The 24,984-nt window shown below is 39.1% G+C and overlaps 1 long non-coding RNA gene across 1 annotated transcript in view; it reads right to left on the bottom strand.

The window, feature by feature from the left end:
* Nucleotides 1–8,904: 8,904 nt before the first annotated feature.
* The window catches only part of LOC108641526, a 53,093-nt gene continuing 37,013 nt past the window's right edge, over nucleotides 8,905–24,984 (bottom strand). Inside the window, exon 3 of the long non-coding RNA XR_001922046.1 lies at nucleotides 8,905–9,228. This is a non-coding gene — a long non-coding RNA (uncharacterized LOC108641526). The remainder of the gene's footprint in view (nucleotides 9,229–24,984) is intronic.

Raw genomic sequence — 24,984 nt, 5'->3', positions numbered from 1 at the left:
TTCCTCTCTGAATCACCAAGGAGTTTACAGCAAATTAAGAGTGGGTATCCTGAAAAGGAAGTGTTTTTTTCATTATTTTAGTATCAAAAAAATAAAATGAAAACCCAGGTGCCTTTTACAAACCTGCAGCATCATTTGGGAGTGCCTAAAATCCAAATACAAAAGGACTACTTATTAACAAGACAACTAAGTGAGAAATAGAAACTGAGAATTAAACTCAACTTGGTATTTTCAATTCAGCCTGAATTTTACTTTTCTTTATGGCTGCCAAAACATTTCTAAGATATCTTTCATGGAATTCTGCAGTCCTACAAAATGTCACTTACTAGTTTAAATCTTTGTCACAAAGCAGAAAAAAATGTACTCTTGATATTAAAAGAAAAAAAGTAACAGAAATAGATTTCATTTTGAATCCACTGCCAAACCCCATCTGACAAACACTTGGCCTTTGGCCAGTCCCAGTTGAGGCTGAGATGAGGATTTGTCAGGCTGGGCTAACATTACTGCAGGAATTCAATCCTTTGCTTTGGGAGCCTGGCAAGGACTCGGCACAATTCCTGGAAGAGGTGGTAACATTCTGGAGATGAGCAGCAAACTCCTGGATAATGCTCTGTGGAAATGCAGGAGATGGCAAACAAATAGTGTGTCAGCAGAGAGCCATCCTCACCAAAGCTATCAGCCAGCAGCTATCCAGTTAAATACTGAGCACAGATCTCCCGAGACATGCATGCACACACCCATTCTCAGTGCTGCTGTCTGACATCAGGTAGCAAAGACTAATAATTTAAATACACATTTTTCAGCCTTACCTAGACCCTGTGTGTTATGTTGTGCCTTGTAATTTTAGGAACATGAAGCAACAGATGGTAACAAATGACATATTTTCTTTAATTGTGCCTGATCCTGAAGAATGGCACTCTTTGTGCTCCATCCCATAACAGGAGGTTAAACAGATTGGATCTCTGAGCCCAGTGCCCAGGCACTGAAGCTGATGTATCAGCAAGACTTTCTGGATATTCTGGAGGTCAGTACTCTTCCTAGAAGGTTGACCACATCTTGGTCATGCCCAGTCACACTTCAGTGTTACTTGGAGCTTTCTTTCCTTTTCCCAGGTTCTTCTTCTCTCTCCCTTCTCCTGTGCTTCTTTCCTTTGCATCTCCTAATCCAAGGAGTACAAGGTCTTCCTAACCTACACAATCACATCTGTTGTTGTTAATTAGAGGGCACTGAGCAATCAAATATTCCAAAGTTCAAAGCATGAGAGAACAGAATGTTTGGCAGGGCTACTCCTCAGCTTGGGAACTCCTGTTTGCCCAGAAAGGACCTCTTTACTTACTCTTGAACAACCAATTGTATGTTCTTTATCCCGTGTTTCTAGACATTAAGAATAATTATGATACTGTTGTTGCAGTCAGCATCAAGATCCCTTTGCTTCAAGACAAGGACTATGAAGGTCTCAGTTCAGCCTGGTTTTTTTGTTTCCTTTTTTTGGTTTGCTTCTTTTTTTGTTTGTTTGCTTTTTCTGACAGAATTTGAAATGCATGTCAAATGTTTTATTTTACTACCATAACACAAAGAGGTTTATAATGCTGTTGTTTCACCCTATTTTGTTAATTTCCATGCATATCAAATGCAAAAGATAAGGATGCATTTGAAAGATATAAATTTGAGAAGAAGGACACAGTCTGGATTCCGTGAGTTGCTGTACACTGAGTTCCTCTACACACAACCAGTCCCAGCAAAGGTGACTGGACCTGCAGTACTCAGGCAGAACTACACACAAAACTCAAACTGAAGGAGCTCTGCAGATCAGGGACAGACCTGGTTTGAATTGTCAGCTCACAGCAGAAACAGCTGAACAGTTCTGCATCTGGAAACTGGTTGTAGTTATAAATGATATGGCTCTGGGAAACTTTTGTTGTGGTTCTTTAATCTTTTAGTTTTCAACTGAAACTTGTTTCATTAAAGTGGGGGATGACTGTTCAAGGGCTGCCTTTATAATTTTTGTTACCAGTTCAGACAGAGATCTGGTTTATGTGCTTGATTTCAGCAATGAAGGTTTATTGTATTTACTAAACCATATGTTTTTCTACAGCCTGCTTGGAATTTATGATGACATTGTTTTGGTTTAAGTTGACAACTACAGTATGTTTCAAGTTAGCTGATTTCCACTGAAAGTTGTAGCCTCTAATGAAATGAAATTTTGAAAATTTTCAGGCAATTACATTTTTCAGCACTGGTGACAGAGTTCTGTTGCAAGGATTTGTTTGGGGATTTTTTTGTTGTTTTTTTTGTTTGTTTTGTTTTGTTGGGTCTTTTGTTTGGATGGGTTTATTTGGTTTTGTCAGTTTTTTTATTATTTTATTTTTTCTCCACAAATAGATAAAATTCTTTGAAAGGTCTTATTATTACCTTTTTGGCAAATTCATTATTTTGCAGAGGATCTAGAAATCAAGAGTTCTGTATCTGCAAATGTCCATTCCATTAACAGAAACAGCAAAAATACATATTGGGCCCAATTTACAGTATATAATAGTTGGAAAATATAATAGTTGTAAAATATAAAAGTGATTAAATATGTAATTGTGATCCTTCAAATCTTACATATTTCAACTAGAATAACAATAGCATGATAAATGCATGTTTCCCACTACAAAATCCTTTAGCATTTCCAGAATGAATGGGAAAGTTGGTATTAAAAGCCACTGTACAAAGCCTATCCTATCTCGTGTCTTTTTACTTTCAAGACTCTCATGTTTGTTAGTAACTAAATATATTATTTACTAAATAAAAGATATTCTCAAATGCTGATCTGTAATAATTTGTGTTAGTTAGTTAGGCAGTTACCAAATGAAGTTCTAGCTTAAACTCAGACTCTTCATGGATAAAGTTTAATATAAAACTAATTTTGGCTGAGGAGGTAAGAGGTAAATAAACAACCTCTGTGCTGAGAAGTCCAGTTCTTTTGTTTCTCTACAGTGATATAACTGACTAAGAACAAAGGGGGACAGATCATCTCAAATATTCAAAAGTCATTCTCTAGAAAAGAAGCAGCAGACTAAATGTACATAAGCTAACCCAAGAATAAGTCCCAGTGGAAGAGGTTTTAAAGAAACAGCTGGAAAGGAGTAGTAAATTTTAGAAAATTTATTTTCCAGGTTACCCTCTTCCTTACATTATGTTGTATCACTTCTATTAAGATTAAACAGTTTTGTGATTCAGAAAATTCTCAAACACTTCAAAAAAAACCTATTTACAAGTTCTCAAAGCTTACCCTGAATTGCCCAGTGGAGTCACTATGACCAATGTAGCTGTGAATGTCCCAAAAAGGTCTGAACACTGTGAGCTTCCCCACCTGAGCAAAAGCCAAATGGCAAAAGCCAGTTCAGCCCCTGGCAGTGGGGGTGAGTTCATCTGAACAAGAGCTACAGGAGACAAACCCCCTGAGCTGTAATCAGTGAAACGGTGCCCATGTTCAGCCAGCTTCAAAGGATTACATATTAAACACAAACTTTGCTTTTCATATAACCCACTCCTAACGACTGAAGGTCCCACATTACCACCCCACACAACAACACCAGTCCTGCTCCCCACCCTGGGTCCCTCCACTGCATCCCCTCTGATTTCCCAGCCATGCATTTTTGCCACACTACCTTGGAGTGTGAGAAACCAAAGGTTCTTCGGCCTATGACCACAACCTGACATGATAGGATTCAGAAGACTTTTAAGAGCCACATAAAATGCTCTGAAAATCATTTTGGAAGATGAAGGCATTCCAAGTCTGGTTATGATTATTTTCCCACTGTAATGTTATGTGTCCATGGCAGGTATGTTACATGGAGGAGGCACAGATAGAAAATTAATTTTCATTGCTTTGCCTATGGAAAACATACCTATCTCAGTATCCAGAAAAACACTGATAAAATGGTAAAACTGTGTTTTAAATAAATTCTTCAGCAAAAATGTACTTAATATATTTTAGCTGATTACTTGTGCTGTTCATTTAAATGATGGGATATTATGAAATACACATGGATGTGCTGCACTGAGCCCACTCAATTCTTTACAAACATTTAAAACTTTATTAGTTGATAGAGTAGGAGAGATTTCTTTTGATTTTTCTTTCTGCTATTTTCATATGTTGAACATATGGTATATGTCTCTCAAGCCCAGCTGACAGTGGAAATCAATAAAGCCTCCTTCCACTTAGGCTGCAGCATCATTTGTGAATGGTTTTAACTGCACTTTTATTAATTCCAATGCTATGATCAGCTTCTCATCAATAAAGAACAAGTCACAAGATTCATAAATTCCACGTGTCATAATCTATTATTGGGCAGAGTTGTACAATATTTAATTTTCTGTCTTTCTTCCAGGGTTGTGTATTCTGTCACATTCGAAGAAACCAGTTCAGAAAGTGAATTGGAACTTTTTTTTAAACTGGTTTTGATCTTTTGTTAGAATGATTTCAGTGCAGTGTGTCATATACAACAATTTATAATTATGCAATCCCCAGAAGTGTCAATTGGTTTAATGTACCAACAAGTTACCCAATTTAAAAGTGGATTTACTTTTCTAACTATGAAGTTACATCAGTGTAAAAGTGAGTATGAGCTTAACAGCTTTCCAACTTCAGCAGGATGCCATTTTTGCAAGGTGCCTCCTCTAAGTTTACTCTCCCTCCCTTGAATTTTGATTTCCTAATCCAAGCTTCAGCAGAAAACATAGTTATCAGATAATTATTTTATAATTATACAAAGTTACTTAAAGGTTAGAGATAAAAAAAAAAGTACAACATTTCTCACAGGGGCTGTAAATACTCAGTTTGCATTTCAGTGCACGTGTTTGCAACCTGACCAGCACTCCTCACCAAATTCCTCTCTGCAACAACCACCTCTAAAAGCTGAACGTGTTAGATTATTATATTTACTGCAACAAGACCATTCTTTCCCAAATAAATGTTTTATGTTGGTCAGGTCTGAAGGTCTAGATTCACTTTATTATCTGTATTTTGTCTTTATGTGTCTTTCACTCCTCTTTGCAGCCATCAAAGCCCAGCACACTGCCCTGCATCCCAGCTCCCCTGGGAACCTCCCTCTGCCTTCACTAAACTCTGATCCTGCCCCCCTGCCTGCATTTACAGCCTTCACCTCAGGGGGAAAAATCTTCTGTCCCTGCACATAACTCTGATAGATGAAAAAAACCTTGGACACCTCTTATTTCAGTGTATGGTTCAAACACTCCTTTCCCCCTCCCATGGAAGTTGAGGTGGTACCTGATGGCACTGCCAGGCAACCCCCCCAGCCCATGCCTTCCCTCCCCCCCACCAGGATGCCAGTGCCCACCCGGGTCCCTGAACACTGTCCCAGGCAAGCTTTGCTTGGGCTGATTCTGGTTTTGCTACAGCTGGGAAGATTATGCAACTGTTTCACATTTTAGTTCTATTTTAAATTTTCAAGATCAAAGTCGAGTTCTAGGAACTGTCCAGTGATTCTACAGCCTCCTGGGGAGGACTTCGTGGTGATTCAGAACACCCACTAGGTTCCAACTCGGAACAAGATAATATGGCCAAGACTTCAGTTGTTAATAAGATGCAATGTTACTTAAAAATATTGCATTTTTTAGACAACTTTCTGCTAGAACAATGTTGTATGCTATTAGTCAATTAATTAATGAAGTTTTATTTCACGTTTCATGTTTTATAATCTTCACCAATCCTCACACATGCATTTAAAAAAAAAATAAATAAAACAAATTCACAACACTGTCACTTTGCACCAAAAACCTCCTGAGGAGTATAACAACCAATTGCATATATCCAGAACATGAAGGTGATTAAAATGTTAAATTCAGTCAACTGGCAAGCACTATTAAAGGAAGTTAGACAACTTACATATTTTCATGCAATCCCTGAATGCAGAAATGGCTGGGACTCCTTGATAATTCCTCCTCTCAATTTTTAGAATTTCATTGCACTGGATCACAGAACATAATCACTGAAAAAGAAAATTTCATATACCCTGTTTTAAAACTTGAGGTTTCACTCCACTCCATTTCACTTTAAAGTAATATAGTTTGGTCTTCTAAGAACTGCCAGGTGTTTTGTACTTGGAAGTTCCATCTTCTACTATTCCTGTAATCAACAGTACCAGGCACTTCACAGCAGAACTGACATTTTATACAAAGCAAAACATTCCTCTCCACACTTTTTTAGGGTACAGGGGGTTGACGACAACAATGCAGAAAAATCTCTTCCTCTTTGATTTTTGATTTACCAGCTTTCTAAAGAAAACTTTATGACCTACTACATCATCTTGGATATGAACTTATCTCTAGACCAACATCAATAAATAAGCAATATGATTTCTCCAGATTTCCTAAAAATGGGAAAGTCCAAAGCCCTCATTTTCTGCACAGCTGATAACAAAGGACAAATGCAGAAGCTGTAAGAGGAAGCCAACCCTTCCTGTCCAGCTTTGATGAGACTCTGCCATGTCCCTCAGCCTGGGACAGCTCCTGCCAGGAGATACTTCAGCAAATATTACACAAAACCAGCCTGGGCTTCATGGGAAGCATCACATCTGATGCTGGGTCACAATAAATATTTCTTGAGGGGGTCTGTCATTTTTAAATAGATGATATTATTTATTGTTAAAAATACAACACTGCATTCAGAAAAGGTCCTGCAAATCAAGCCTTGGCTTCCACTCAGACTGGATTAACAAACTGCATCTGACCTGAGGCAGGACATTCAGCCTGGGGCTGTGTCCAGCTGTTTGCAGACACGAACCTGACAGAGCACAGAGTCTCCTCAGACTCTCCCCTGCTCAGAAAGGGGATTTAAAGGCATTGTTTATTTATTTGTTTAATAAATAAGTACTACCCATGAAGAAAGGCTGGCAGGGGGCACAGTTGCTACATCACCATCGTTCATGTGTCTTCTACAGAACCTGGGACTTCTGCAAAGACATCCACCTACAGTCTAGTCAAAAAAGGACAGAAAATGATAATATATAATTCAGGAAACTGCTCCTTGCTACATTTCAAGATTAAGCCTTTGATAATACTCTGTGTATTATTTGGTTTTGCCTCTAGATTTAGTGATGGTCATCTTTTCTGCTTACAATTCAGAGCAATGTAAGGTCAGAACTTTAATGAGAAAAAGAACTGAAGATGAGGAATGTTCCTAAATCCTGAATCCAGAACAACTCAGAGGACAAGGAGCAAGGATTTGGTGTAGGTCTCACAGAGCAGTAAACCCTTTAATATAGGGACTATACAGTTCATATAATCCCCAGGGAAAAGCTGACATAAGGGCACAAATACCATTGATTTCCATCTATCCTACAAGATTTAAAATACATTCTGACAACATGTAAAAGGTGCATGAAACACATTTTGTTTGTAGGTCAGCTGCTTTGGCCTAGAGCAATTTGTTCCTATTTCCTAAGTTCATATGCATTGCTGGCTAGTTAATAATGAGGAATAGTCTACTCTTTAATATTTTACTATAACTACACATACACACACACAACCAAAAAAGAACCTGAAAATAAAAGTCATTTAACCTCCAAGAAAGGCATTATTGTAATACGTCAAATAAAAGGTGAATCTGTTATTAAGAATACATCAAATTACACTCAAATGATCACAACTAGATGATCCATGTGTTTTTCTAAAAGAAAACTAACTTCAAATAAACAGGAGCCTTTACTATCTGATATAAAATTATCACTTTGCCACATCTTTTCTTTCACCCTCAAAAAAGGAAAGAAAAATCAAAAATAAGTTCTTGAATAACTAGAAATCCAACCAAATATTCCATATTTGGAAGAAGGTGTAATGAAAGTCATATAGAATGTGTGATTTATTTTTGGAAACCAATATAGGCCATAATAAAATTATTTTAAATCATCTCTTTAGCCTCATTTTAAAACAGAGTTCAACAAAGGATCTCACTGCAGGTTCACCTACATTAAGCAATCTGACAAAATCACACCTTTCACCATAATAAAAAAAAATAATCCTGCTTCATATCATTCAGTCATTCTGTCCATATTCATCAAAAACACAGAATGTAATTTTCTTTTATCTAGAACATGAGGAGCATGGTAAGACCACAAGCTGAATAGATCCTGAAATGTTATTCTAGTAGGCTGTAGGAAGTTTATAAGTTCAGCATTGCTGTTAAACACAGAGCAGTGCTCTGGTTTTTCTCAGGACTCCACACACCAAACTGCTGTGTCACAACTTGGGCAGATTGCTGCTGCTGGAAGTCTGTATTTCTGAAGGCATTTCTGGCCCTGAAGAAGTGACCCTTTGTCACCTTCAACTCATCAGTTGCTCTCTCCTCTGACATCCCAAAAGACAGTTCAGCTCTTTGAAAGCACTTCTCACAAACGCTGCCCTGTGGTGCAGCCTTTGGATGCCATCACTCCGACTCCTTTCCTCTCTGAGCAGGGCAGTTCCCAGCCCCTTCCACAGGGCTGATGGGCACGGGCAGGGCAGTGCCAGCCTTCCACCCAGCCAGCCTGCCAGCAGTCCCTGCACCCAGCCCCTGGGTGCTGGTAAAGGGGCTGCATTGCTCAGACAGTTCATCTCGGATTTTCATTTCAGCAAAACATCCCAGTTCTTGGATGTCAAGGGAGCCTTCAGACCTTGAGCCTTCTCTGTGTTCCAGTCCAGCAGAATCCCCTCCTCAGCAGTGAACACTTTCACACACTACATTCCCATTTCCCAACACTCTCAGGGCAGCAGAGCCAAACTCCTGAGCTGGGATGAATTACACAGCTCTGGCTGGGGCTGTGGAGCAGAATAATCTCTGTTGGAGAGAGCAGCTTCAATTTTTGGAATCCATCTTTCTCAGACTGAAGTAATCTCTGAGAAGTAAATGCAAACCCTCATTAAAGCATGCCCACACATGAAAATGTTAATTGTAGGCACTGGGATTAACACAGTGGTCCTGATATAAATATTTTAAGTCAGTGAAGAAGGTGTAGAACAGCTCTGAAAATATCAGCCAATGTGAGAAGCAGAGAAGATGAGGAGGGTCAAGATCGTGTCAAGAGCTCTAACTTGGGAACTCCAGTGTTAACCTTCAGGGTACTCATGTGAACCAAGTGTTCCTCTGACAACCCTTTAATAAATTAAAAAAGAAATACAACCTGTTTTCATTTTGTTAGTCTGATTCTACTTCGGACCTTGAGCAGGCATTTATCTGACATGTGCCTGAAACTTAACAAAAACAAAATAATTTTTAAAAAAATTCTTTAAGAAACTCTATTAATAGAGACCCCTTTACCTCAGGACAAAACAAACAGCAACAAAAAAGTAATGCAACATGGATAGCTTTAAATTTCTTCAAGGCAATTTGGCATTGCCATATAACATGTTATAAAATTCAGAGACATGGTTGATACAAGAACACACAAGAATTTTATATGAACATACTTCAAGGGAAAAGGCATTTAACAACTGGGTATACATTTTCAGGTTTCACCGAATGGATTATTTTGGATTATTTTAATCAAAATTAACATGGACATTCCTGGTCTGTTTCTCCTCCTCCCTCACTTTTACACTGACATGACTCAGTTCAATGGAGTTATTTCTGATTTACAGTACACTGTGTGAGAAGGATCAGACCCCCAGACTTTAATGTACCTACCAGCACAATATAAATAAACAATCTTCACTGTGGATCAGAAACCTTTAAAACACACAGGGAGCTTGGTACCAGAATAGCAGAATCATATCTTTGGAGTGTGGGAGGGGTTTGATATTTTTATTCTTAAAAAAAAAAAAAAAAGAAAGAAAAAGAAAACAAACTAAAATGGCAACAACAAAACCCAAACTTCTGCAATGTTCTACATAGCTGTAATAACCTTCCTGGATTACTTCTTGGTATGCAATTTTAATATCCTTCTCTCTTTGACAAGGTCAGGTCTGCTTTGTCTTTTAGGCAGCTCAGAAGATTCAAGTTATAGCTAATTGCTTTGATTATTTGTTCTCTAACCTCTAATTCCCCATGACCTTTTCCAAGCCCATTTTCAATTTAATGAGCCAAACCAGTAAAGCTTATACTGGACTTTCGATGAGAGCTGCCAGAATGTCTTGGCAAATTAAGTGTTCCACGTAGGAGGCTGCTTTCAGACCAAATGAAACCACAGAGTTAATTTTGTTATTTTTCTTTTAAGGTGTATCACTTGTCTGTATAGAACCATCGATTTTCACAAAACAAACAAACAAAACCCATTTATTTTTCTACACTACCCATACAGGCAGGGTGGGTATATTAAATGTGTGTGTATGTTGGTCTGAACCCAAAATTTAATCTTTTTCTTATCCACTTCTGTATTTGATTAAGCTACACTGACTTACACAACAAGTCCACTAGAGTGAATACTGTACTTGAGATGGAAACATCCCTCCAGAGCACAAACAATTCTGAGAAAAAAAACATGGATCAACAAGCCCTGAATTTTTCTCTTAAACTAAGCCATCAGTACCTATCATGAGCATAATAGAGAACTGTTAAAACAAGAGAAGTATAACCGTGTGTGGGTTTGATTTAGACTTGATTATTATTACAATTATTATAAATGGCACAAGCTCACTTTTTAACCAAACAAGAACTAAAGCTCCCTTGGCACAGCCTGCTCCAGTTCTGATGGTGGGATGAGGTGCTGACTTGTTTCAGAGCTGTTTTTCTGTTTGGCTTTGGAAGATGTACATTTGCATGTGTTTTTATAAAATTGTCTCTCTGAAGTAAATCCCATCAACTAAATTGTCTAGAATAAGGACTGGTTGGGATACACAAAATGATGGGAGGAAAACAAGGGAAGGAAAAAGAGTATTCCAAGAAGCTGCTGATGCCTTCTGGTTGGGATTGGGTATCCTACAGTCACTTCAGTGCCTCTGCACCAGCCCCCAGCTCTTGCTTTCCCTGTCACAGCCCAGAGACACGTCTGCCAAGGCCCCTCCAGCTCACATCTCATTTATCTTGTGTTGGCAAGAGGGCAAAAAGACCAGCTGAGGTTTGTTGTTGTGTTTCCTGTTTGGATGGGGTTTTAATCACCTATTTAACTGTCAGAAAATAGGTCTGCAATAAGGTCCTCTCCCCCACTCCTAAGGAATCACCGCACCGAACTGTAAGCATACACTTAGGTCAAATTTGAGTATTTTACTACAAAATATTACAACCACGTGGTCATTAGAAGCTTCTGTACTTAACAAAGGTGAATACTAGCAAGAGTACCTTGTCTCCATGAACTCCTCAGTGTGATGCCACCCTTTACAAACTGTAGGTACTATCCAGCAAGTTCCTGAAGAGATTTCTGAGTTTTTGCTCAGTACTGTTTTTCATTTTGTTTTCAGTCTTTTTAAGATTGTTACTATTGAATTAGATATTTAAAGATTATACTGCTTTAGAGCAACCTTATAGCTAAACTTATAGTGAATAAAGTTCAAAATAAAAACTGAAACTTGGTGCTTTAGTGAATGAGTCAGATTTATGTATTTGAAGTTAAGCCTAGACACTGATTTTTTTTTCAATTTTCTATTTAAGTGAGATATTGAAACTGTATTTAATTCTGTGGCACATTGTTAATCAAGATAAGGAAGTATCAGTGTATATCCAGAGTAGTTAATGTCAGACTATAATTGGAATGAAAGGCAACTTGATATCTGAGATTGTACAGTATCAAAGGACAGAAAGGTAGAAAAACCTCACAAAGGTGACCTCTGGGCCACTAAAAGGAAAGTGCCAGAGATGCCCTTCTCCTTACACAGAAAGAAAGACACAAGTTCACTCTTGAGAAAGGTGGAAAGGGATGAAGATGAAGTGTTCAAACTCCTGGAAACAATTAACATTGTAAGAAGTGCATTAAACTGCAGCTGTGACAGAAAACTTCTTCTTTTCATTCACATTCTTTACTATGTGATTTTTCTTATCAATGAATCCTGAGAGTGGTGGTTACCATTCTTGAGGTGGTTACAGAAAGCTGTGGGAAGGCAAAGGATACAAAGCCCATCAGCCCAGGGACTGTTGTCAGGACACAGCCCCGTCCCCTGTGCCTGCCCCAGGGAAGGGAAAACGGCAAAGGGAAGAGGCACAACCACCTTTCCTCATCCGATGCTGTTCAGGCAGCAGCAGAGGGAATAAAGTGCCTGTAGGATGTAGTGAAGGTTCCTGTGGCTGGCTGGCAAGGCTGCAGCACAGGGCTCTTACCCTGAAGGGGCTGAAAATATTTGACATCAACAGCTTGATCTGCTGGGGTTGTGCCAGCAGGTCGGCATCTCTTTAGCTCAGCGTGTCAAACTGAAGGAAATAGGGAAAGCAACATGGGACAAACGTTTTGACCTCCCAGCACTGTGTACAGTGATGAGATACTGCCAGTGTTATCATTTTCCCTGCTAACACTTGCCAGGAGCAATTCCTTCTGCTGGGCTTAGGACTGCTCCTGTTTATGTGCATGTTCTGCTATGCACTGCCAGAGAAAGTTGTTAATACTAACTGTTTGTTTCTAAATATTCCATCTATTCCGTTCAGAAGTGGACAAATCACTCAGTCAACTGAAATAACTGTCTTTTCAGATCAGATAAATGATATGTAAACTTAAAAGATTTTTTTTTTAAGTCGGAAGTCATTTTGTAAAGACCTTGAAATACAAAAATCGCCAAGGAAACAATGACTCCAGTGCATTGTTCAGACATGAAAGTCACAACACAGCTTCCTTACCAATACTCAACACAAAACTACATGACAGTGCACATCTTCAAGGGTCAGAGATCCATACTTATCAAGAGATTCTCCTTGTTCTTGTATTGCTAGCAATGGTCCCAGGCCTGCTGCACAGTGAAATACTGTACTGAAATACACCCCCCACCCCTCCTGTCAGTACAAGGGATTTTACAAATCTCAGTGTAAATCTCAGATTTTACACAGGATTAGCATACAAAGATATTATAATATGCATAGCAGTAATCATTGACTGTGAGTATACAGTTAAAAAATAATAACACTCAGCTATTTTAAATACTTGTATGTATGTATGGCAGAAGAGTCTTGGTGTCACAGTTGTACCATGGCATAGGAAATCTGGAAAAAAACCAAATAAATTTAGGAATTTTGGGAAAGAATAGCGGTTTTCTTGTACTTCCTGATTAAATATGTTATTTTCTAAACTCTTCTTATATCAGATGTTATTCTATTATGTAGCTAGAGCACCATAAACAATGTGGTAAGTTCAGAAATCTGAATCTGTTAATGGAAGAAGTGTGCGTGATATTTACATCTCCTTTGGAGAACGATATTGGAAGAGTAGCACTACTGAATATTAATAAAAATATGGTGCTCAGTTTTCTAAATACATATACTGAGGTGGTTCTACTGTTAATTCCAGTGTGAAAGAAGTTGTTACTTATGAGCCTACAGCCACACACCCACTACTACCAACAGTCTGCAAGAGACAGGAATTTATATTTAATTTGAGGTTTATTCCTGCCTAAATTAATCATGAAAAGAGAACAGCCAACGCATCATTTGTGGTTTTCTGGCATTAAAGCTGTCATAGAGCTTGTCCCAGATCAGAAAACCCCACAGTGTAACTGAAGCCCTGAGTCACACACCCTCATCAGCACCCAATGCTGAAAGCCCACTGAATGAAAACCCCTCCCCTGGACCATGAAGTCCCCTCTGGAAGCACCAAAGGAAGGAATTCCTTTGGGAATGAAGACTTGAAGGCCAGTGTTAACAGTTATCTTTCTCAAATAAGAATCAGGGAATTAGACCTTGTATTTGCAGCCAATAATTGAACCTCTTCCAATGCAGAAGAACCTTATCCCACTTTCTGACAGTGAAACAATGCATTTTCCTAATTTTACTGCCACAGTGAATATTTCTATGTCCTGATAATATGAAATACGATTTTTCTTCCCTAAGAGGAGAGAGCTATTTTTGCTATTTACCATGGGTTTAGGTTGACATATTTTATTTACATGTTGTTTCTCCCCATCTGAGGTTTCATACTGATGGTCCTTTGAGGAAGTTAAGTACCCCAAAGCACTACCTCTTTCAGTGTTTTGTTGAATTTGAATTAAGTTTCCCTGTAGTAAGTTACAAAATTGTTCAAAATTGACTCTAGGCATCCTAAGAACCCTAAAGCTTCTAAGGGAGTTGTTTAAAACTAAAAACTGAATATTTCCTGAAGGAAAACTACATGTCAGATTTATATTATAATGTGTTATTGTGTTTTTGTTCTAATTGGGTTTGAAGCCAAAATGCTGTTGTTTTGCAAATGCTCCTGTTATTATTATTTCCACACCGAAACCCAAACAACAAAAGAGCACAACAGAAACCAGCACCAGAACAAGAGAGATTCTGACAATTTTTCCATCCATCACCCATATTATTTAATCATACAGTTCCATGTTACAGAGGAGTAAGAATCTTGAATATTTATGTTGAAGCACAATGACAGGTTATATTTTATACAAATGAAGTAAAATTACCTTGAGTGTCTAAGAGGAAAATAGTTTATCTGGAAAATTTTAGCTTAGCTTCAAGAATTAGATGAGGAGTACGAAAAAGTAAATAATATCTGCCAATACAGGATATATGGTTATCAGAACAGTGAAAACAACCAAATATTAGATGCCTAACTGCACTGTTTCTTTAGTCATAGAAATTTCTTGAGAAACAGATTTTTTTAACAATAGAAGCTCTTTCATCTTTGAGATTTAATCCTTTGAGACAGAAAGATGACCCAGCAATTACTTTATTTTGCTTTTTAATTTTGTAAAACTTTTGCCTTTATAAATTATGTTTGGCTGCCATATACTCCAGGTATGTCTACACACATAAATGAAACTGTGACAGGTAATGGCAACTTCCCCAAATCAAACAAAAAGCAAAAGCCCCACCCAACCCCCCCCAGTCATCCTCCATCTTTTAAAGTAACACTATCAATACTCAGAAAGTGACATTTTAAAATATTGAAATATTTTATGAAATACATGAAAAGGTCCCCACATTGAAGGGCACCCGAGCTGATGTGAAAAACTGAGAGTTAATGCCCTGGATTGTCAAGATGGCCCAACCTGCTGGACTAAGAGAGCTCTCCTGGCCCCAGGACTGTGTGTAGGTGCAGCTGTGACAGGATGGGATGAGGAGCTGCAGCTCAACACTCCTGACCTGCCTCTGGGGAAGTCCTCCCCCTGAGGGATGTTCCACAGCAGAGCCAGCTCCTTCCCTCCCATGATGTGTTCTCTGAGCTCCGGGTGTCTCCACAAGCCTGAGAAGGTGCCAGTGGGGGCACAGTGAGCCCCTGCCATGCTTGGTTACCCTGAGATCCAGCACACACCTCAGACCCCAAACATGGGAACAAGCAGAAAAATCACTGCACTCAAAACCCCAATGGGAAACTGTTCACATTCCTGAAACAAACATTTAAATTGCAGTTTACTGAGCAGATTAAAATTCTGTTCTCTCAGTGTCTACACGTTTCTGCACTACAGGAAACAGATGGCCTTTGACATCAACCAACCTCTGCAAAGAAAAAGGAAGGGAGTTCAAACACAAGTCAAGTCAAAGAGTTTTCAGGTTGCCTGTTCATACAGAAATCCTTTAAAAGCTTACATCTCAACCCAGTCTACATAGAAGGAATATCTACCCCAAATTCACTTGCATTTTAATGCTCAGCAGGAAAATAACAGAAGGTGGTCGAGTACCAGTTTTACCACAGTTCTAATGTACTTCAACTGTATAGAAAAGGCTCCATTAGAGGAGCCCAGTTCTGGTGCCCAGCCATGCAGACCAGTTACTGCACAGCACAGCTAAAGAATCCATGGAAGAGGTAATTGAGAACATCTCTAATCCACGTTATATCTCACAGGAACAGCATTTCAAATCACTACATGGTGGCTAGCACAGATCCTGAACACGCTGATTCCACGGGCTACCAGTATTTTCACACAGTTAAGATCATTCAGGATGCTTTCATTTTCATTTTAACATCAGACAGACTTCATTAGGTATGGAAAAAAGTTTCAACTATAAGATTTGTTCATGTTATATAAACTATACACAGTAGTGGGCAGGTTGTATGATGTGATGGTACCAGTATAAAAGGCCTACAAGCAAGCCAACATGCTTCAGGCATTAATCAGTTATCAGTGGGTGACAGAGTTCATTGATAATTACATCTGTTATCAACTGACAACCCATATTAGAAACAGGTGATGGGTTTAAAAAAATCATATATATATATGTGAAATAAAATACCTTTGTCTAATCTGATGCCTTCTATAAAATGCTTGTTATTTCGCTGAATTACCACAAAATTTTTCTTTCCTTTTCACTAAAGCACGATTTCTAAGGATGTTTCCCTTAACTGAAGTACAAAAGTACTTTTCCCATTTAGAAGCTAAGCACAATAGGAAGAAGGAAGTTTACTTGCTTGAGATTTCAAGCAAGGATCAAGACATTGTTCCTCACTGTGACTCATAACCAGGAATTCAGAGCTGATTCCTGTTAGGTTGCACATCTGACTCATGTCCTCTCACAAGGTTTGCTGCAGAAGATATTCTGAAAGATGTAAGACAATAATTCTCAAATATACCAAAGAGACTTGTAAAACTGAGCCATTTCAGTCTCCTGGAAATGACTAATGAGAACTGTTGCAGCCATTATTTGCAAATATTTACTCTCCAAGGCACAAGGCCATAATTACCAAGGTTTTAGCAATGCCAGCACTGGGTAGGTACATTTCCCAAACATTTTGGACCTATTCATATAATGTGGCACAAAGAAAAGACAAGCCACTACTGCTACCTACAAGTATATAGATATATATATATAGGCATTTACCATATTTTAATTAACTTAAAAATCACTTTGAACTTCTAAGAAGGACCAAACTACTTTTTTTTACCCACTCTTTTGTTGTTGTTGTTTTTCATTTGGTTTTTTTGAGGTTTATGGGGTTTTGTTGTTTTTTTGTTTTGGGGGGTTTTTTGTGTTGGGTTTTTTTTGTGTGTGTGTGGTTTTTTTGTTTGTTTGTTTGTTTGTTTGTTTTAATCTTCATTAGCACAAACTCAAAACTTATTCTGGAAGGTAGAATAGAAAGCAAACTGTTCATTAAGCAGACAAGAGAGACTCTCCCATCACAGCCTGCCCATGAACACCTTTGACATATGAGAGAGAGCACTTCCCAGACCAGTCTCATTTCTGTCTCCTGAAGACTGGATCTATCAATCCTTCTCGTGCCTTCTGGCCTCCCTGTGTATGTGCCCCTGTCCAGGACAGGCTGGCCTGGCATGTCAGTCAAACCCACTTGGGAGCCCCTTCTTTCCTTTTCCACATCTCCTTCACTGCTTCCTGTATGAAGGAAGCAGGTCAGTCAGGTAGCCCTGGTCTCATGAGCTACCTGTCTCATATAAAAACTACTGGATCAGGATTCCCCTGGGACATGTGCTGCAAACTCCTGGAAGTGAAAAAGATACTCTGCCCTAAAGAGCATACAGCCTTCCAGCACACACACACAGCAAAGGCACTGGGAGGAACAAAGTCCAATGGCAATGCAAGAGGGAGAGTAGCTGAGGCAAACTAAAACCTTGGATGGGTGTTCTGTCCATGAAAAAATCTGAATTATACTTTCTAGTTACACTTCACAGTCTTCCAAAAAATCTCCCCTTCTCTTTGCTTCTATATAAAGTGAATATTTGCTCTTGGGACCTACCACAAGAAGCAAAACATGGAACAAACTACAGAAAGGGCGATGATCACACAGAGAGCAGCAGATCCACATCTCTGTAAAAAACTGCAGAAATAGTCCCACTGCTTTTCATTTAGCTGTGCTTAGAAAGTTTCTCTGGGAAACAGAACTCATCTCTCACAGCTTTAACCCCTTCTTTTAACTCTCCCCATTCACAGTCCCTTCATAATGAAACTTCAGTTCTGTAGATCACAATCCAGCATCCTTTCTTTGCTCTTAGTGGCATTTGTGCTTGGAGAGTCATCCCAGACTACATGAAAATATTTCCTCCATAACACAACCACAGTCAGTGAACACAGTCAAACAAAACTGTCTTGTAGGAACTCTGCCCACTTTCAACAAGATTACACGAGGCTGTTCTTTTCATAACCACAATGTGGGCTGAGAAAATAATTTTTTTTTCTTATGAAATTTAACCTTTGGTTCCTAACAGTCAATGAGGCAAGACATAAATTTCAAATCAAGTCATACCAGAAGAGAAAGCATTTATAGTAATATTTTAACATTGCTTGTGATATGACCAATCCTGTTAACTGCCCCCTGGCAGTCCCAGCACCGGGCCCCCTTCCCAGGATGGCTCCAGCAGCCCAAGGGAGCTCCTGCACCCCCACAGGGTTTCTTTGCCAAAGATTCCCCAGAGAAACTGTTTGTCCTGCTCAGGGGAGAGTTTTTGTCATCCCTTCCTCCCTTCAGGTCACTGGACACCTGGGCCACGAAGTCCTTCGTGCTTTGTGCTGGTTTGTACTCAGAGGTCAAACCAATTGATTAAAAAGGCAACCAGCAAGTCCACATAATGTGGTTCCAGGGTGGCCCCACAGTCTCCACGTGCACCTCATTAGACCTAATTGCATGGAAGTGAACTGTAATTCCCTGCTAATGTAAAACAGAGAGAGGATGGAGTTCCTCACACAAAGTGCAGGCAGGTAGGGAATTTCCAGCATGCTTTGTGTCCCACAAATTACAGCAGAGTTAAGAGAAAGCTGCATATTACTGATGAAATGAAAGGACACTAATTGGTAAATCAGGCTGGAGAGACAAAGGCTTAATATCTAAGTGCAATGCAATTTTTGCTGGCATTGCAGGGATGTGCATATATTAGAGATCCATAGGTTTGCTAGAATACTATTCAAATAATTTCAAATCTGTTTGAGGCCTCATCCCACTCCCCAGTCTTCATACTACTGAAAAACCCCAAATATTTCTGCATATAGAATATGCAGGAATAGAGTCATCTTCTGCTTAAAACTCCTCTGTGTGTTATACAATGGCACCTTTATTGCCAGCTGTTTGTGAAACCTTGTGTTCCTGAAGATGGTTTTCTCCAGATCAGGAGAAACAAAACAAAACCAAACAAAATCCCAAACCAAAGCGAGCAAACAAAAACATCAAACCAGTAGGCAACTCCTGAAAAACAAACTGGAAGAGAAGTACAGGCATTGCAAAGTTAAACCCAGAATGTCCCCTTTGGACAGCACAGATGTTTACTTCAGCTAATATCTGAATAGTGTTACATGTTTCAGATCAGGTCTCTATAACTTAAGCTCTTCCTGTTTCTGACCTATTCAGCCTTACTTTGCAGGTCCAACAGAAGCAGAACGATCTAAAAGATAATGAAGAATGGTTCAAAAATCAAATGCCATCACATATGCTAATTTTATGTACGACTGACAAGCTCAACCATCCAGAAATTTTAACCAATCTAGCTGAATATTCATAACTTAGTTCCTGACTGTACTGCTTAGTAAAAGTGCATTTCATTTGACCACTTTGTGAGACCCCAAATCATGGAGTGGGACTGTGCTGTGCTGGGTGGCACGAGGAGAAAACCAGTCACTTCCCAGGGACTGCAAAACAAACCATCAGGCTGGACAGAACCTGGGGATGTCAGCAGAGAGTGCACAGGGAAACCAGAATGGACAGAACACAGGGGTGTCAGCAGAGACAGTGACAGGGAAACCAGAAGGGACAGAACACAGGGATGTCACCAGAAACAGTGACAGGGAAACCAGAATGGACAGAACACAGGGGTATCAGCAGAGACAGTGCACAGGGAAACCAGAAGGGACAGAACACAGGGGTGTCAGCAGAGACAGTGCACAGGGAAACCAGAAACAAGAAATGCAGCATGCCCAGAACATCCCCAGCCTGACACTTCTCATTTCTTTCAGAGGCATTACAACATGGGAGAGTTTTAAGGGCTTCAATTTAATGAGGTCATCTTTTAAACATTTACAGCAACTTTTCAAGTGTGGGGTCAACACAGAAGAAAGCACAGAAGTGCTTGTTTGAAAATCTAATAGGTGGGCAATGAAGGTATAATGGAAGGCAGGAGCTGACAATGCAGCAGAGGGGGAGGACAGACTAAAATGCTCTCCTAACATACAATAGAGAGATGGGCTTTGCTGCAGCATTCACTTGGACATGATGAACTTGTCAAGGCCAGAAAAAACCACTATTATGTCAATTGAGACATAAGATGTTAAGAGCTTTAACAAGAGTTCTAAACGTTTCACTGTCAATCCAAACAATCATCTCAGAGATGTTACTCAAAAAAGAACTCCAAGAGTAGGATGAAACTCAGCTAGGAAGAGATCTGAGGGGATTATGATGAATCTGGGCCTCCACAAGAGGCAAGATGGCAGAAAATGAAAGCAAAGAGGGGAAGGGCTCAGGCAGGGGAAAAATGTCTGAGAAAGTGTTCTGCTTTAGTCATGTACAGCTGGATCAGACAATTCCATTAATTTAGAGGTAACAGTAATCAGAAACAAGGATTATATTATGAAAACATAAAAAAAGTCCAGAGGTGACATCCTTGTTTAGATCCCAGACTCAGCAGTTTGGACATGGTAGCTGAAACAGAGTTTGTACACAAGATTACTGTACTTTTTCACTTAATAATTTAAATATACATATTACTTAAAAGCTGGCCTGCACACTTATTCTTATGCTAAAGCAGAAGTTGGAGATTACATGTTCCAGCTTTCACCATTGCTTGGAATTTTTTTCTAAAATCAGGGGAGCAAAAGATGAGGCAAAAGATGATGGATGAAAAACATGTCCATGAGCCTGCAACTGTACTTGTTAATCATTACAATAATGTGTAAAAATAGAAGCTGACAATATGTAATATTGATGCACTCACTTGACAGACAGGTACATAATTCATTTTTAAGAAGTGCTCACTCTCAAGCCATGAGAAAATATTTCAATTTACAATATGCCAAAAAAATGTTAGTGTTACCAAAGCACTAAGCAGGATTGCCTGAGGGAGGAAGAGACCCCTCCTGCAGCCCTCCTGAAGTGCTTTGATCCACTGGGCTTCAACTGACCATCTTCACACATCTGTCACCTAAGAGGAGGAGCTGTTATACCCTCAATTTATGTTCATGAGAGAAAAACCCAGGTATAAACTGAAAGGGAAATTGAGCCTAAAGAGTGTCAGTGCTGAGGTGAGGAGTTGAAGTGGTTACATTCCTGTCTGACCCTACTGCTGCCTTCACTCTGACTGCAGTGAGGGTCCATTGCATTCCTCCAGGAACAGCAGAGAGAAGGAATTTGATATACTGCTGTATCACACGAGCTTCTCTGTAATTCTCCCTGTTCTGAGCTTTTAGGTACAGTGCTTTAATTGTTCAGTGTCCCTGAAGACATTAAGTTGCAAAATATCTAAATACATAGGTACCAAGGCTGTCCCCAGGAAGGATGTGCCTTGCATTACATGTTCTGATTGTGAGCTCTATATTCAGGGTTTTTTCCCTTTGTTACTGACAAGCAAATTACCAATACACTGTAAGACTATTTTATGAATAATTCTAATTACATATAGAATAATCACATGATCATATAATGAACATATGATTACATTCATATAGGATGAGCTGCTCCAGTCCATGTAGAAGGTTGAAGTGCTAAGACACAGTAGGCAAAAATAATATTTCAACTCATTAACTGTACTCTGGAAGAAACAGCAACAACTTGGACAAACTGTGTTGCTGGTTGAATCACATGGCAGTGAATCAAACCTCTCTTGCTTCCTATTCCATTGCAGGAATTCAAACACTTTAATTTAGATCACATTACTGTCCTGGACTTTTCTAGGGCTCCTATTTGACCCTCTCTGAAGGCTGCCCCACCTCTTCTTTGGAATCCTAATTTCTTCACTTGCTTTGAAGGCTTGATTTAAAGCAAAGGAAACCTATTTAATGGTTTGGCTGGTGAAGTTTTGATCAGCCCCACAAGTTTACATACATGCTCTAGTTGAGTGCTCAGCACTCATATGTGCAGAAGAGCAGTGCAACACAGAGCCAACACCTACACAGAATTAATACCACAAAGATATTGGGAGTGTTTCTATGTTAACAGAAAATACCACAGTGTTCCAAATAACAATAAATGCATAATCAGTTTGTGATTTACTTGCAAGAGCCTGCTTTTTGCAGTCAAAAGTAAAACCATAAATTCCTTGCTCTTTCTGGGACAACTTACAACTTAATATCTTTTATTTCTTTTTTTTTCCCCCCCTTAATATTAAAGAAAAATTACCCCTGAAATGTCACTTGATTGATTGTAATGGCCAGCTGCTCCAATCTCCATGGAAGTATAAGAGCTGCTGCCTGAGGTGCACTGAAGAGTGCCAAGGCTCACAGCAACTCAGCTCATCCTGAAAAGCACCAGGCAGGAGTGAAAACTGCAATTTAAAATTCTCCCAGAGACCCATTATTTGCAAACCATTGACACAAACAGCTCCAGTCCCCCCATCAGTGAGACCTGGGGAGCTCTTCATCCACAGAGTATTGTGTGCTCTCTGACTTTACACACTGCAAGTCCTTAGGAAATTTTGGCTAAAGAGGTATTCTTACAAATCTGAAATCGGGGGTTTTTTTCTTACCATCCAAAAAGAGCATTAATATATTACAATGTACACTCAGTCCATCTTGATTTAGGATGTTTTCACTGTAGAAAACAAGCCTGCTATTGGATAAATATAAGAAAAAATAAGATATCCAAGACAATCTTCTGAAGTTTCTAGGTAGCCTTAAAGAATAGCATCATATATTCATAAATTATTGGAATTAAGGGGGACAATGAATCTATAACTTCGACTTCCCAGAAAACTTCATCCCTAAGGATTTTTGAGTTAGAAATCCTCGTGAAAAGGGATTTATATGTAGACACTAGAACATTAATATTACTGTACAATGGAGCCTGCTACACCATGGTCCTTCAAGTCTTAAACTTCTGCAGAACTTAAAAACTGCAAGTTTTTAAGGACAGGTTGAACCTAATCTGATTAACTGATTATAACCAACATTAAACATGAGTACCTGATGCTCCTATCAGCAGTGATTCTAGGAAATATTTAGAATACAGCATTTTCTTGCTTTTTTACTCATTTTTAAATTAACTCTGTCTGCCTCTCTAGCTTGTAGAATTAACACTAATGATAACAATAGTTATTGATATATCATTGATTTAAAATTACACAGAAATGCAGGATGGAGACACAGAACATGTGGGATAGTTTTCAGACTAAAAGTGCACTCCTCACAGTTCCAGTCAGAGAAATTTTTATTTCAATCTCTTTCCCAAGTATCCCCAATGTGACATCTATTACATCATTTGATACGATTTTCTATTCAATTTTATGGGGCTTTCTGCTCTTTTCTGCTTTATTTTTGGGAAGAAGAGTTTAGCTTCACTAAAAGAGCATCTCAGGTCTTATTTTTAACTCAGCTTTTCTTTTCAAAGAAAAGAATGTGCCTGAATGGCAAAACACTCTGCTTTTGCTCAGATCCTGCTGCATTAGAAATTCAAGTAGTCTTCTTCAGTGTCCCCCCAAGTTGAGCTCAGCTCTGTGATGACCAGGCAGCACTCACACCTCGTGGGGTGAGCATTTTACATGTTACTACACACAGCTTAAGTAATTCACCCAGCCTTTATAACGCTGGAGTATTCTCACTGCAGCTACAAGTTTTCCCCTGTATTTATCAAAGCCTTTGTGTGTGTGTGTGTGTTATCAGCCACACTTTCTCCTTTGATGTCTCTGTAAGAGCAGAAAGGCTGGAGAAGGGGAACACAATAGCACATTCACTGACACCACAAGCACTGCTTTTTCTAAAGACAAACTGGCTCTTCCTCTCTGCAATTAGAAAGTTCTCCTGTTAGCAGCCAAGGCTGCTCCGCACAAATGTGCGAGTGAGCAGGAAAGGTGGAAATAACCCAACCAGGATGGCAAACAACAAACAACAAGAGAAACATCAAACCCCCGCAGAGCCAAAGCACGGCAGCCAAAAGCACCCAAGCAGGGCAGATCTGGCACCACACACCCCCTCTGTGGCACTTGCAGCTGCAGCTGGAGCAAAACACCTCCTAAAATCCAACTGTGAGCAAGTATGAACAGGCTCATTGCATCAGTCCCATGGCAAAAGTGACACTGAGACACGAAGTTGTTGCTAATTATCCACCAGCCATTAATACATCTCCTCCTGCTGAGTCCTATCTCCTAACATTCCATCTGTGATGCCTTTTTACCTTATTTCCAATTCAGCTACTGAAAATTTCATATTTAAAATATATTTCTTGGTAAAAGCAAAATGCAGCTCTGAGAAGGCTTCAATGCACAGAATCATGTAACAGAATAGGCAGAATTTTCGTTGCAATCCTCAACAAATACCTTCATCTAAAAACTCTCAAAAGATTTCAGATGACAGTGTGAAGCTTTGCTTTTTCTCTGTCTTTTTTTTGCATGACTGAATAAGAGGGATCTTGTAAAATTAGTGACCAAATTAACTTTTACTGGGCAAACCCTATTTTTTGTACCATAGACAGAAATAATTTCATACTATCATGTTTGATTTTTTTCCTCTAAGGATTAGGTAAAAATAAAATTTAAAAAAAAGGATTTCTTGTAGTATATATAAAAGGCAATATTAAAAATGGGTAAGTTTATTGTAGCTTAAAGCCTTTGTTGCTACTTAATGGATTTTGCACAATATATTTAATATTTTTGCTGTGCTGGGAAAACAGAATAAATATTAATCTTTTCCACCAATTAGTTTGCTCAACAGTCAGCTTCTCCTAAATGGGCTTTTGCACAGGCTTACACCACCATGGCTAATGAAATGGCACCCTTGGTAACCTGCACAGAGAAAATATCTGAGGGATGATATAAGTTTTCTTTGAGGTTTTCTGTGATATCCCATCTTGGTGG

Source organism: Manacus vitellinus, unplaced genomic scaffold, assembly GCF_001715985.3.
Source record: "Manacus vitellinus isolate BGI_N305 unplaced genomic scaffold, ASM171598v3 scaffold_67_pilon, whole genome shotgun sequence".
NCBI lineage: Eukaryota > Metazoa > Chordata > Aves > Passeriformes > Pipridae > Manacus > Manacus vitellinus.
Note: the sequence above shows the minus strand (reverse complement) of the source record. Positions and strands in the feature narration are given on the sequence as shown.